General features: G+C 55.3%; 1 long non-coding RNA gene across 1 annotated transcript; it reads left to right on the plus strand.

The window, feature by feature from the left end:
- The first annotated feature begins 2,021 nt into the window (after nucleotides 1-2,021).
- On the plus strand, nucleotides 2,022-8,314 carry LOC137159819 (uncharacterized). Its single transcript, XR_010921743.1, has 3 exons — nucleotides 2,022-2,185; nucleotides 7,315-7,550; nucleotides 8,222-8,314. It is a non-coding gene; the product is annotated as an uncharacterized lncRNA (long non-coding RNA).
- Nucleotides 8,315-11,295: the final 2,981 nt, after the last annotated feature.

An 11,295-nucleotide genomic window follows, 5' to 3' on the forward strand; every position in this document is an offset into this window, starting at 1 on the left:
CCTGGCCCCATAGGAACTTACTCCATATAGATTAGCATTTTAACATGTATTGTGTAGCCACCCATCTTCGGGTGATAGCCAGAGTAGGAACTTACTCCATATAGATTAGCATTTTAATTGTGTCAAATGGCTGAAACACATTGTATAATCAAATGGTCTTTGGTTCCTGTGAAAACATCTGGTGTATCCCATTGTACATATAATTGTCTTTCCTGAACTGTTAATCCAATTCCACTATAGGATCAACATGTAAATGAACCTAAGCAACCCCTATATAAGCCTTTTGTATCTGGTAGCCAGGTGAAGTACATTTGCCCAGCATCCGGACATGTTGCTTGACTTCCCTATAGCCATGTGCTGGGGGTCACTCTCCTGCGTTAGTATCGATCAGAGCAATGGTGAGGTTCAGCTACCAGTCCTAGCATCTCTGAACGATTAGTAATTTGGGGAATAAAATTACTTTCTGCTCAATGCCGTGAAACGTCCCTTTCGTTCCTGGTTCCATCCAAACACACCACAGAGAACTCCTTCCCATGGGTTACTTGACTTGCTCCTCAGGAGATGGGTCTATTACAGGAGTGGGTGGGCAAGGTTCTGTGGCCTGCAACATGCAGGAGGCCAGACTTAGATGATCATGATGGTCCCTTCTAGCCTTAAAGTCTGAGCTTTGCTTAATAACCTTCTGTTACTTCCTTTGCAGGAACATGCCTGGGGCCTGTGGACAGACTCTCCCTGAGCACTTACTGATCAGATAAGTATTAACCAGGCACTCTCCTCTTGCTGAAACTCTAATCCAAGTCTTGGGTCTCTCTTGTATACCATTGGTTCTTTAGAGATCTTTCTGCTCTTTCTCCCCAGGTTCAGCTCTGAGACCAGCTCACCATTTGTCCCAGGAAATGACAGTCCGTTTATTTGACTACTGGGGAGGATTAGGGTGCTGATCATCTGCTGGGGTATCTGATAGACAGGAAGGGGTCAGGAATCACAGAAACAGACATGAATCAGGTGAGTGGCTTCCCTTCTGAATGACTCCTGGGGATTCAGGCATAGCTGCTCTAGTGAAGGTTACAAACCAGTTTACTTTGTAGCTCCCCTGTTCTGAGATGCTCCTGAACTTGTTGATTTCCCAGAGCTGGATCCTCAAAGGTATTTAGGCATCTGACCCAAAAACTGGAGGCTGTTTGAGTTTGATCCCACGAGTGTGGCCGCCTAGTAGCTGGAGGGGCGGGCCCCCCAGCTGTAACGAGGTTTTATGGAGACAGGAGCCTACAGCCATAAGTAGCTGTGAGCACTGTGTGACGCTACAGCTGGTCTTACGGGTCAAGTGTTCTCAGCCTAGGTGGGTTGTCAGCAGGTGTCAAACAGTTGCATTCGTACTGCCCTAATTGAGAGCAGGGTCCCAGCTCGATGGCAGGTCTTGAGGGCTGGGGGCTCTGGCATAGAAAAAGTTATAGACCTGTCATGGTTCTAATCATGCATCTGTCCAGGTAACAAGAGATCAGGAGTGAATCTGTTTGTCAATGGGGTTGATCAAGGCCGGATTGAGGCATAAACCATATCAACCCTGACTATGGCCCTTGCTCCTGCAGTCATGTCATTACCTCAGTGAGTGGGTGTTCGTGTTTGTTTAAAGTTTTGAGTCCTTGGGAGGAAAAGATGGGAGCTGTGAAAAGCAACACAGAACCATGTGCCTGAGTCTGCAGAGAGCCTGAGACCATCCTCTGAAATGGGGGGAGCTGCCCCATGCATCTCAAAGGGGTGTTAACCCTGAGACTTGCTGTCGTGGATGCCCCCCCCCCACCCATGAAGATCACTGCAGTAAAGGACTGTGCATGTGGCAGGAGGGGAAGAGTGCAGTGGACCTGGTTCCCTGGCCCCCATCCAAGTAAAGACACCAGCCCTGCACCATCTCCTGGCCCCTTCATTCCCCTGCATGTTGGGAAGATGAGGGCGCACAGACGCTGGTGTGGGAATTACGGATGTTTGACAAGCTGAGAAGAGGACTGTTGCCCAGGAAGGTCGACGGACTTGTGGTTTGTTTGGATTCTCGCTTCATTGGAAAAGTGAGGACACTTGTTGGCATGGTGACTGTGGAGAGCTGAACTAAATTACTACCTAATGGCTGAGGGGAAACTGAGGCATGGCCAGAGAAACTGAGGAACAGGCCTAGTGGATGCCAGGCCAGGTATGAACCTCTTACAGAACCCTTCTTTGGTAACTTGTGGGTATTTGGATTTGTTGATGTACAGTTATGTTGGTTTGGGGGTGGTGGGTTTGTAGCATCAAGCTGTGGCCTGGTCTACATTGGCTGTGGATTTCAGCGGCAGTCGACGGGAGATATGCAAGCTGCTATACAAACTTGCGCATCTCCCATTGACTTCCTAACGTGTCTTTACCGTGATGTCTCCACTGCACTGCGCAGACAGGAAATGCCCTCCCGGCAAGGCAGCACTGCATTACATGCCGGGGTGGATTAACAGAGTCGACTTGTGGGTTCGATTGAGCAAGTTTTCACTGCCGCTCATTGAATCAGTAAAATTGATACTGTACTGCTGGTGGTGCGGCCAGCCGTGTAGACATACCTGGGGATTTCATATATGGTTACTTGGGTTATTACACCACACCATCCCGTGGGATCAATGCTGTCCAGGAGTGCCCGAAGTGCTGTGACTGGCATCAGTCAGGCACGGTTCTGTTTTTTGAGGTTTTGTATTGTTGCCCCTTCTCCACAGTGTCTGGCTGTTCTCCATTTAACACAGACGCTTTTCCTTTCTCTCCGTTCCTCTCCCCAGCAGGATCCTTGCCTGGCTCACTTTAATGTTCTGTACTGACCCTTTTCACTGTGGTATCAATGCACCTTCCACGTAAAGTCAATAGCTAAGGCCCTACTGGTCTTCATGGAGTCTCTGGCCCTGTTACCTTTTTGAGTAAAAACCCTGCATGGGGCAGGTTGGTTTTGTTTTTGTTAACTGGCTGGTTGGCTTGTTTCAGAGTTGTGTTGAGTGTCACTCTTGGTCCAGCGCTTGCCCTGTTTGTTGTTGAACCTCTGGTTTGGTACTGCTGGACCTGGACCTTTCTCAGTCTCTGCTAGTGAATTGATTCATTCCATTTATTTGTCTTTAGTTGAAACGTAGTAGCCTTGTGCTGGGTTTGCTGAATGTAAGAATGGCCAGACTGGGTCAGCCAATGGTCCATACAGACCAGTCTCCTGTCTTCGGACCCTGGCTGATGCTAGATGCTTCCGAGGGAATGAACAGAACAAGGCAATTATTGAATGATTTGTCCAGTCCCAGCATCTGGCAGTCAGACGCTTAGAGACACCCAGAGCATGGCATTGTCCCTGGTGGTCTTGGCTAATAGCCATAGATGGACCTCTCCTCCATGAATTTATCTAATTCTGTTTTGAACCCAGTTATAGTCTTGGCCTTCACAACATCCCCTGGCAAGGAGTTCCACAGATTGACCGTGCATTGTGTGAAGTAGTTCCTAATGTTTGTTTTATGTTGCTATCTGTAATGTCATGCCATGCTTCCTGGTTCTTATATCCACAGATACCCAGGGTCAGGGAGAGGAAATAAGGCGGGAAGGAAGGGCACAGGATGGGCTAGTAAATCCTCAGCCCCATAGAAATTCAAGGGGAGAGATCTAGCCTCAGGGGGGTGGGGGGAGGTGGGAGAAGTAGGGGTGGGGGTCCGAGGACACACACTGCCCTATGGACACCCAGGGGCAGAGAGATTTTTGGAAGCCAGGGAAAGGGGAGGGGGGCAAAGAATGGGAGGGGGATGGGGAAGGTTGACAGCCCCAGGGGGTAGCTTATGGGAATTTTGCTTCCACACTGGGCTGGGGGCAAAGCTGCCTGAGAAGTAAGACCCTTGGGGTAGGGACAGGCCTGCAGAGAGTGTGTGTGTGGGGGGAGGGTGGATTTATCAGGCTGGTGCAGCTGCGAGCGATTCTCAGAGTGCTTTGCTTGGTCTAGCTGGCATCTCTCTCCAGTGAGGTGTTCACACGCCCGGCTCTCCAACTCCGTGTTTGTGTTTGCTGCACACCCTCTGGTTGCATTGCACAGAAGCGACCATCTTGCCCTGCTGCAAATGTTCCCGAGTGTGAGAAGCTGGAACAAAGCAGAGATCAGAGCAGCCCTAGGCTCTGAAACTTTAATTCCCTCCAGTGGAGCATGGGGAGGGGAGGTGAGGCAGAGAACTCAACTCAAAACTGAGTCCATAAACCTGTGAACATGTGTTACTTACCAAGAAGTGTGTTATAGCAGGTTGCCCACTGCACTGATCCACAGAGGATAGGATTTGTTACTGTGGCCACTCCCTCTATCAGTGCTGTTAACCTTAAGAATTCATAAATCAATCCGGATTAAAATAAATGGAGATTTAAAAATCTTGTTTTATTTTTTCCTCTTTAACTTCTGGTTTCTGAGCCTTAGGGTGGAACCAGGTCACATTGTCCAACTTTTTGCTACATCCACAAAAGCTGGAAACTGAGCTTTATTTTTTAAATGAAAACTGAGATTCTCCTCTAATTAGTGGACCTCAGGAGCTAGATGCTTCAGAGGAAATGAACAGAACAAGGCAATTATCCAATGATTTGTCCAGTCCAAGCATCTGGCAGTCAGAGGCTTAGGGACACCCAGAGCATGGTGTTGTCCCTGACCATCTTGGCTAATGACCATTGATGGACCTTTCCTCCATGAATTTATCTGATTCGTTTTTCAACCCTGTTATAGTCCTGGCCTTCACAACATCCCCGGGCAAGGAGTTCCACACATTGACTATGCGTTGTGTGAAGTAGTTCCTTATGTTTGTTTTAACCTGCTGCCTGCAATGTCAGGGTGTGTTCCCTGGTTCTTGTATTATGTGAAGGAGTAAATAATACATTTTCTCCACCATTCATGATTATATAGACCTCCATCATATCCCCCTTTAGTTGTCTCTTTTCCAAACTGAACAATCCCAGTTGTTTTTAATCTCTCCTCGTAAGGAAGCTGTTCCAGAGCCTGGTCATTTTTGTAGCCTTTTCCAGTTCTAAAATATCACTTTTGAGATGGGGCAACCAGAATTACTTGCCCTATGGAAGGGGTGGGTGTGCCATGGGTTTATAGATTAGCAATTACAAGACAGAAAAGCTCTCTCTTTATCTCATGGTTCCTAATAGTTTGAGAACTAGCTACAAGTCAAAAAAAGCTAAAAACACTATCTGCTCAATGACTCTCCAAGATCTTCCTTGGGTGGTAACAGCTAATTTAGACCCCATCATTTTGTATGTAGAGTTGGGATTATATTTTCCAATGGGCCTTATGTGCCTCGGATTTACGCAGAGCTCTTAGAGGATTCTAGGATTCTGCAGTGTGGGCTTGTCCCCTTCTCATACAGTGGATGATGGCGGCTGCCCGCCTTTCGGAGGGGGAGGGGAGGGGAAGTGATACGGTTCCTGCCAGCGATGATTGGCAGGGCTTGGAACCCATCAGAAGGAGGGAGGAGGCGGGGCAGCCTCTTTTTCATAGGTCCTCACAGAGCTGCCCAACTCAAGGGGATTGGCTCTCTGGCCTGCGCCGGCTGCTGCGCGCGGCGAGTCCGGACTCGGTGCCGGCCACTGACGGGTCACGCGCCGGTGCCGCTGCTGGACTGTGCCGGGTGTCAGGTGCGGGCGGCCGGGCAGCGCGGTGACGGGATCGGCTGCAGGGACCGGGCACACTCCGACCCCGCGGGCTGCCTGCCGGCCCGGGAAACCGCGGGGGGCGGGGAGGGGACGTGCACGGTCCCGGTCTGGGAGGGCGGGGCGGGGTGGGACACCTGCGCGCCCCGTGCCCGGCTGCGGGTGGTGGTTCCCGCTGTTGTCCGCTCAGGCCGCACGGAGCGCCGGGCTGGGGTCAGGACAGCGGCACCGGGAGCGCTTGGCCCGGCGGCAGGCGGCCAGCGGTGGGGGAGGGGAATAGCGGCCGGGGGGGAGGGGGGGTGCGGAGCAGCCGCTGTTTTGTTTCCCGTGGGTGCATCACCCTCAGCAGCGCCCGAAAACAGCCCCCCCGGCCCGAAACCGGGGGCTGCTGTGGGGGAGCCGGGTTGGTTCTCGTGAGGTGGGGGAGGGGCCAGCGTTCCCAACCACACTTGGGTTTGTGTTTCCATCTTTGCGGCTGTTGTGACTCCCACGATGCCGAGCCGCACTTCCGTGAACAGCTGTGGGTGGCTGGGGCTGCCCTGTTCTTAGACACTGTCACTTAATGTCCCACATCCGCTGTCAGAGATTCTCTGCCAGGCAGTGCTTGGCGCTATGGGGCTGTGGTAGGCGGGACAGGCACTTCTCCCTTCCCGTCGGGGAGCAGCTGCTGCTAGTCCCGAGGGCCAGGCTGGCTGGGGCCACCGGTTTCCATCTCCGGCTGGGATGGGTGAGGGGGGGCAGGCCCATCTCCTGCACCCGCCGGCGGGACAGTGGCGCCCAGGGCAGGATCACAGCTGGGCCCCCTGGGTGCTCCTGGGGGGTGAGGGCTCTGGACCCCTTTCCTGTGGCGGCAGGTGCTCTGGGCAGAGGGGCTGAGCTAGGATCGCCCCCAGGCATGGCAGGAGGGAGCTGCCACCAGAGCAGGGGGGCAGAGGGGGTCCGCTGGCAGGGGCAGACTGAGTCAGGGCACTGGGCCATGTCACAACAGAAGCCGGCGGGCTGGGATAGAGTGTCTGACCAATGCAGCTGTGCAGCTCCTCCGCCGGGCAGGAGCCCACCCCAGGCAGAAGCCGGGTGGGGCAAAAGCACTGCTGCAGCCTGGGAAGTAGGGGCAGGAAAGGAACGACTCATGAAATGGACAGTAGCTGGTCTTTGAAAAAGGTGTAAGAAAACCCAGACCCTGTAATCTCCCATCGACATAGCGCTGGTCACACCCGCGCTTATGCTGGCAAAACATACATTGCTCGGGGGGGGTGGAGGAGGGGTTCACCCCCCTGAGCGACAGAAGCTTTGCCGGCAGAAGTGCTGGCCTAGGCAAGGCCTTAGACTCCTGCCCAGGGACTTGTCCTCACTGCAGCGACCAGGGCACCCAGCAGGAGTTGGTAGTGATCCCAGGCAGCGTTTTCAGAGCAGAGCAGGGTTTGTTAGTCACCTGCACACGGCCCTTTGTCACGGGTGGGCACGTCCCGGTGGGTGGTTTCTGTAGCAGAGCTGGTCTCTGAAGCCCTTTGGGGGTGGATGGGGCTTAATGTGGTTTAATCATCATGACACCACCTCTGGCCAGGAGATTGGGCTGCTGGGCTGGAATGAAACCACAAATCAAGACACACATCCCACCAACTGTCCTGCTTGGTCCATCTGGGCTTTCAGATCAGCTGGAGAGTCCGGAGCTGGGAGCAGGCACCAGGACCTCTGCCCCTGGCTTGGCTTTGCTGCCCCTGGGTGAGAGACAGTTACATGGGAGAGGAGTCGATCCCAGCCCAGCGCCTGCAGCATCTTCAGCCTGAGTGTCACTGAGAGAGAGACAATGGAGGAAGCCGTGGGGCCAACTTACAGCCAAGAGCCTGTTAAATGCGATGGAGACTTGGAGAGTGGAGGGGAACCAGGTAATGGGGCGTTGCTGGCTGGGAACAGGCTGGAGAGAGACACTGACACTGCCCCAGATGGGGCCATGCTCTCAGTGGCAGCAGCAAGTGCCCGACCCCCATCTGTGGGCAGCAGGGACTGGATCAGTGCCAGGGGCTCTCAGGGCACCAGTCCCTGGCTCACAGCTGCTGTCTGGAGCACACAGCCAGGGTTGGGCAGGTTCCTCTGGGGCTGTGTCTGTCAGACCCCCTGTGACAACACTGGCCACTCTGCCTGCTTCTGTCCCCTCCCTTCTGCTGTGTGTGGCCAGTGTGAGACTCCAGGGTGCGGTGACAGGCGCACTTGGCAACGCGGGCACAGCCAGCGCTCTGCAGGGGCACAGCGGGGGTGGGGAGGGGGGGCAGCTTGAACTCCTGCCACCGGAACAGACGGGTCCTTATCTCTGTACCCCGGAGCTCAGCAGGCCTCGTGCCAGCATAGCTGGGAGTGCTCAGGGGAGGGCACCGGACTGAGGGGAAAGGGGGACTGTTCCCACAGCCCCAGCCTGCCTGGCCACCCCGGGCTCTTCTCCCAGAGCGTCTGACAGAAGCAGCAATGGACAGGATGCTGCATGTTCTCGTGCAGCTCCAGCCCTGGGGCTGTCAGTGAGACGGGTCCTCGCAGCCCTGGCTGACGGGTCTTTCTCTTTCAGCCCCTCATGGTAACTGCAGGAAACGTAAATACAAGAAATGTACCATTACCCTCGGAGTCACCCTCGCACTCGTGTCCTCAGCTCTCCTCGCCGCTATTCTCCTGGCAGGTGAGTTCTCAGCTGTCCCTGCCCCCTCTCCCAGTTGCATCTCTCGTGGCCTGTCCCACCCCTGGGACAGAGGATTCCTGGGGGATGTTCCTCCAACACCCTCCTCCTGCCCCTCCCAGCCCCTGCACCTGGGCTCTGTGTCAGGACGATCTGACTCACGTTCCTTCCCCCAGCAGCTCTCTGAGCACGTTGGGTCCCAGTGGCTATTGCCGTGTCCCAGGCATAGTCACTTGTTCCCATGCACAGTGTTGGTGACTGACGGGGCAAGGTGCAGGGCTGCAGTGAGCCGGGCTCTTTGCCTGCAGCGTGTCACCCTGAGGCACCAGCCTGGCCTTCCTGCCTCCCTGGGTCATGCCCCGGCCGGGCTGGCAGGTGCTTTGCTGCAGTGACTGCACTGAGCCGTGGAACGCAGCACAGACACCTCCATCACCGCAGTGCAGAAACCACCACGGAGCGACCTCGGCCGGGCAGGGCCCCGTAGCGCTATTGGCTTCCCCGCCTGCCCAGACAGTGCGGCTAGTTCAGAGGGCGGCTGTTCGTGGGAACGTGACCCTGGCTGCATCTGCCATAGCCTGGGGACGGGGGGGCTGTAAGAATGTCAGGGGCTGGGGTTTAGCTGTTGTCCTGGGGTCTGATCAGTGGCTCCCCAGGAGGGTTTAGCAGCTGGGAGAGGGGATCAGTCCAGGTCTGTCTGCACCAGCACCGCTGTGGCGATGTGGCAGCACTGACACAGTTCATTGGTGCAGCTAACGTAGATGAGAGGGGCTTGCCCTGGTTCATTTGGCTGAAGCAAGTTACCAGAGCAGGACACGCTGCTCCAGCACGTCTGTGCCGGGGTCTGCACTGATGTAACTGCCTCACTGCCCTCTACAAGGGGGCTGTGAATCCCAGCTCCCTGCCGTCCTGGCTGGCTATTGCAATGGGCCGCGCTGGCTCACACAGCGTAAGGTGAGATCTGTGACCTGGGGGTTCCACAGCTGGGGGTGCAGGGACCCCCCAGAACGCAGTGGGTTAGATGGCAGAGATGGCACCAGTCAGAGGCTCCCAGGACTGAAAGGCCCTTGATGTGCCCTGCCCCTCCAAGACAACCCTGGAAGGGGCCCAGCCGGCCTGGCAGCTTTTCTCTGAGGGGCCTGTGTGTTGCCATGCCCAGTGCTCTGCATAGCATGTGTAATTGTGCCCCGCGCAGCTGCCGTTGCTTCCTGAAATGAGTGACACAAAGCACACCCTGAGCAGCACCATGAAGCGTCTGCTGCACCGACTGCCCTGCTGTGTGACTAGTGCTCACACACGGGGTGCGGGGCACTGCCCCATGGAGTCTGCAGGGACGTACGTGCCTTGTGCATGACCTGCTCTTCCTTCAATCAGCACGACCACAGCTGCTAACGTTCTCCCAGCCACGAGTGTCCCAGCCACAGGGGAAGGCTTGGAAACCAGCGATGGTGTTAGTGTTAGTGTGGTGCAAAATGAGGAGCGAAAAAATGAGGTGCACAAAAATGCTAGGAGCTGTTTGTTTTGTCCTCCTCCTCCCCACCCCAAAAAGGAAACAACACGAAATCCCCCCGTGGCTGAGAGCGAGCAGGTGTTATTCTTGGGAGGGGGAATCACTAACATCTGTTCCCCAGAGTGACCCTAACAACCCTGCCTCTGACTAGTCACCTACTGCCCTGACCTTTCCAGTAGCTCCTTGGTGTTAGCGATGGGTGACCCACTGCTGCTCGGTCCTGGCACTGAAAGGGTTACACTGCAGTGGGGGCTGTCAGCGGGTTCCCTTCTTGCAGCTGTACTTGGGGGAAGAAACGTCCGCACATAAGAAGCTGAATCAAGTGACAATGTTCCTAGCCACTCGGTACCGTCCACACTGCAGTGAGACACCCGCTGCTGCCCCTGTCAGCTGACGCAGACTCACAGGGCTTGGGCTGAGGGGCTGTTTAATTGTGGTGTAGCTGTTCAGACTCGGGCTGCAAACATTTCCATCGCCCGGCGTCTGGCTGTGCTGGGCGGGCCGGGCAGTGGGTATTCAGCCTCCTGAAGGGAAGGGAGTTGGTTCCATCTTCACCTTCATCTGCCTCTCCTGGGAAGCAAAGCGCACAGCAGGGAGAGGGGGCAGCAGGTCAGGCTGGCGGGATTCCTCAGGGTAACAGACCTGGCAGATCGTGTTGACATCAACATCTTACCCATTCATTATTGGCCCCCGCCCCCGCCCTGCTGTAGCAGTGCTGCTCCTAGGGGGACCCAGCCCCCCTGCCCCCGCCCTCTGCAGCTGACCCCCCTCTCCCTCTGCCCCCGACCCTGGATTGGCCCCTCTGCAGCTCCCTGCCCCCGCCCTGCTGTAGCAGCGCTGCTGAGCCGGGCCCAGCTCTCTGTGCTGGGCCTCCAACCAGGGGCTGTTTGTCAGCTGCATCCCTACTGAATGTGACCCGAGAGAGTGAGACCAGGGTCAGGTAACCCCCCTCTGAGGCTGGATTCCCAGTGTGCTCCTGGCTCCCTCATGCCCCCAGCACCTGCCAGAGCTTCGAGGAGTCTCAGAAGCCTGGGGCGCCAGGGCTGATTTCCCCGTGTTCTCCTCACGGCCGGGCTGCAGGTCCCGCTCTCACACCATGTTACTGTCTCCTTCTCAGTGCAGAGATGTGAGTGTCCATCGGCTGATCTGGGCCCCCCTAGGACAGGACAGGAGAAGGTACAGAGAAGGGCAACAAAAAGGATTAGGTGGAACAGCTTCTGTATGCAGAGAGATTAACAAGACTGGCCCTGTTCAGCTTGGACAGGAGATGACTAAGGGGGGCTGTGATTCAGGTCTATAACATCATGACTGGACTGAAGAAAGTGAAGAGGGACGTGCTATTTACCCCTTCACACAACACAAGAACTAGGGTCACCCAGTGACATGAACAGGCAGCAGGTTAAAACAAACAAAAAGACGTATTTCTTCACACAGCACAGTCAGCCTGTGGGACTTGTTGCGG

The sequence above is a fragment of the Emydura macquarii genome, unplaced genomic scaffold (assembly GCF_026122565.2).
Source record: "Emydura macquarii macquarii isolate MOO-44397 ecotype Brisbane River unplaced genomic scaffold, CSIRO-AGI_Emac_v2 contig_1939, whole genome shotgun sequence".
Classification (NCBI taxonomy): domain Eukaryota; kingdom Metazoa; phylum Chordata; order Testudines; family Chelidae; genus Emydura; species Emydura macquarii.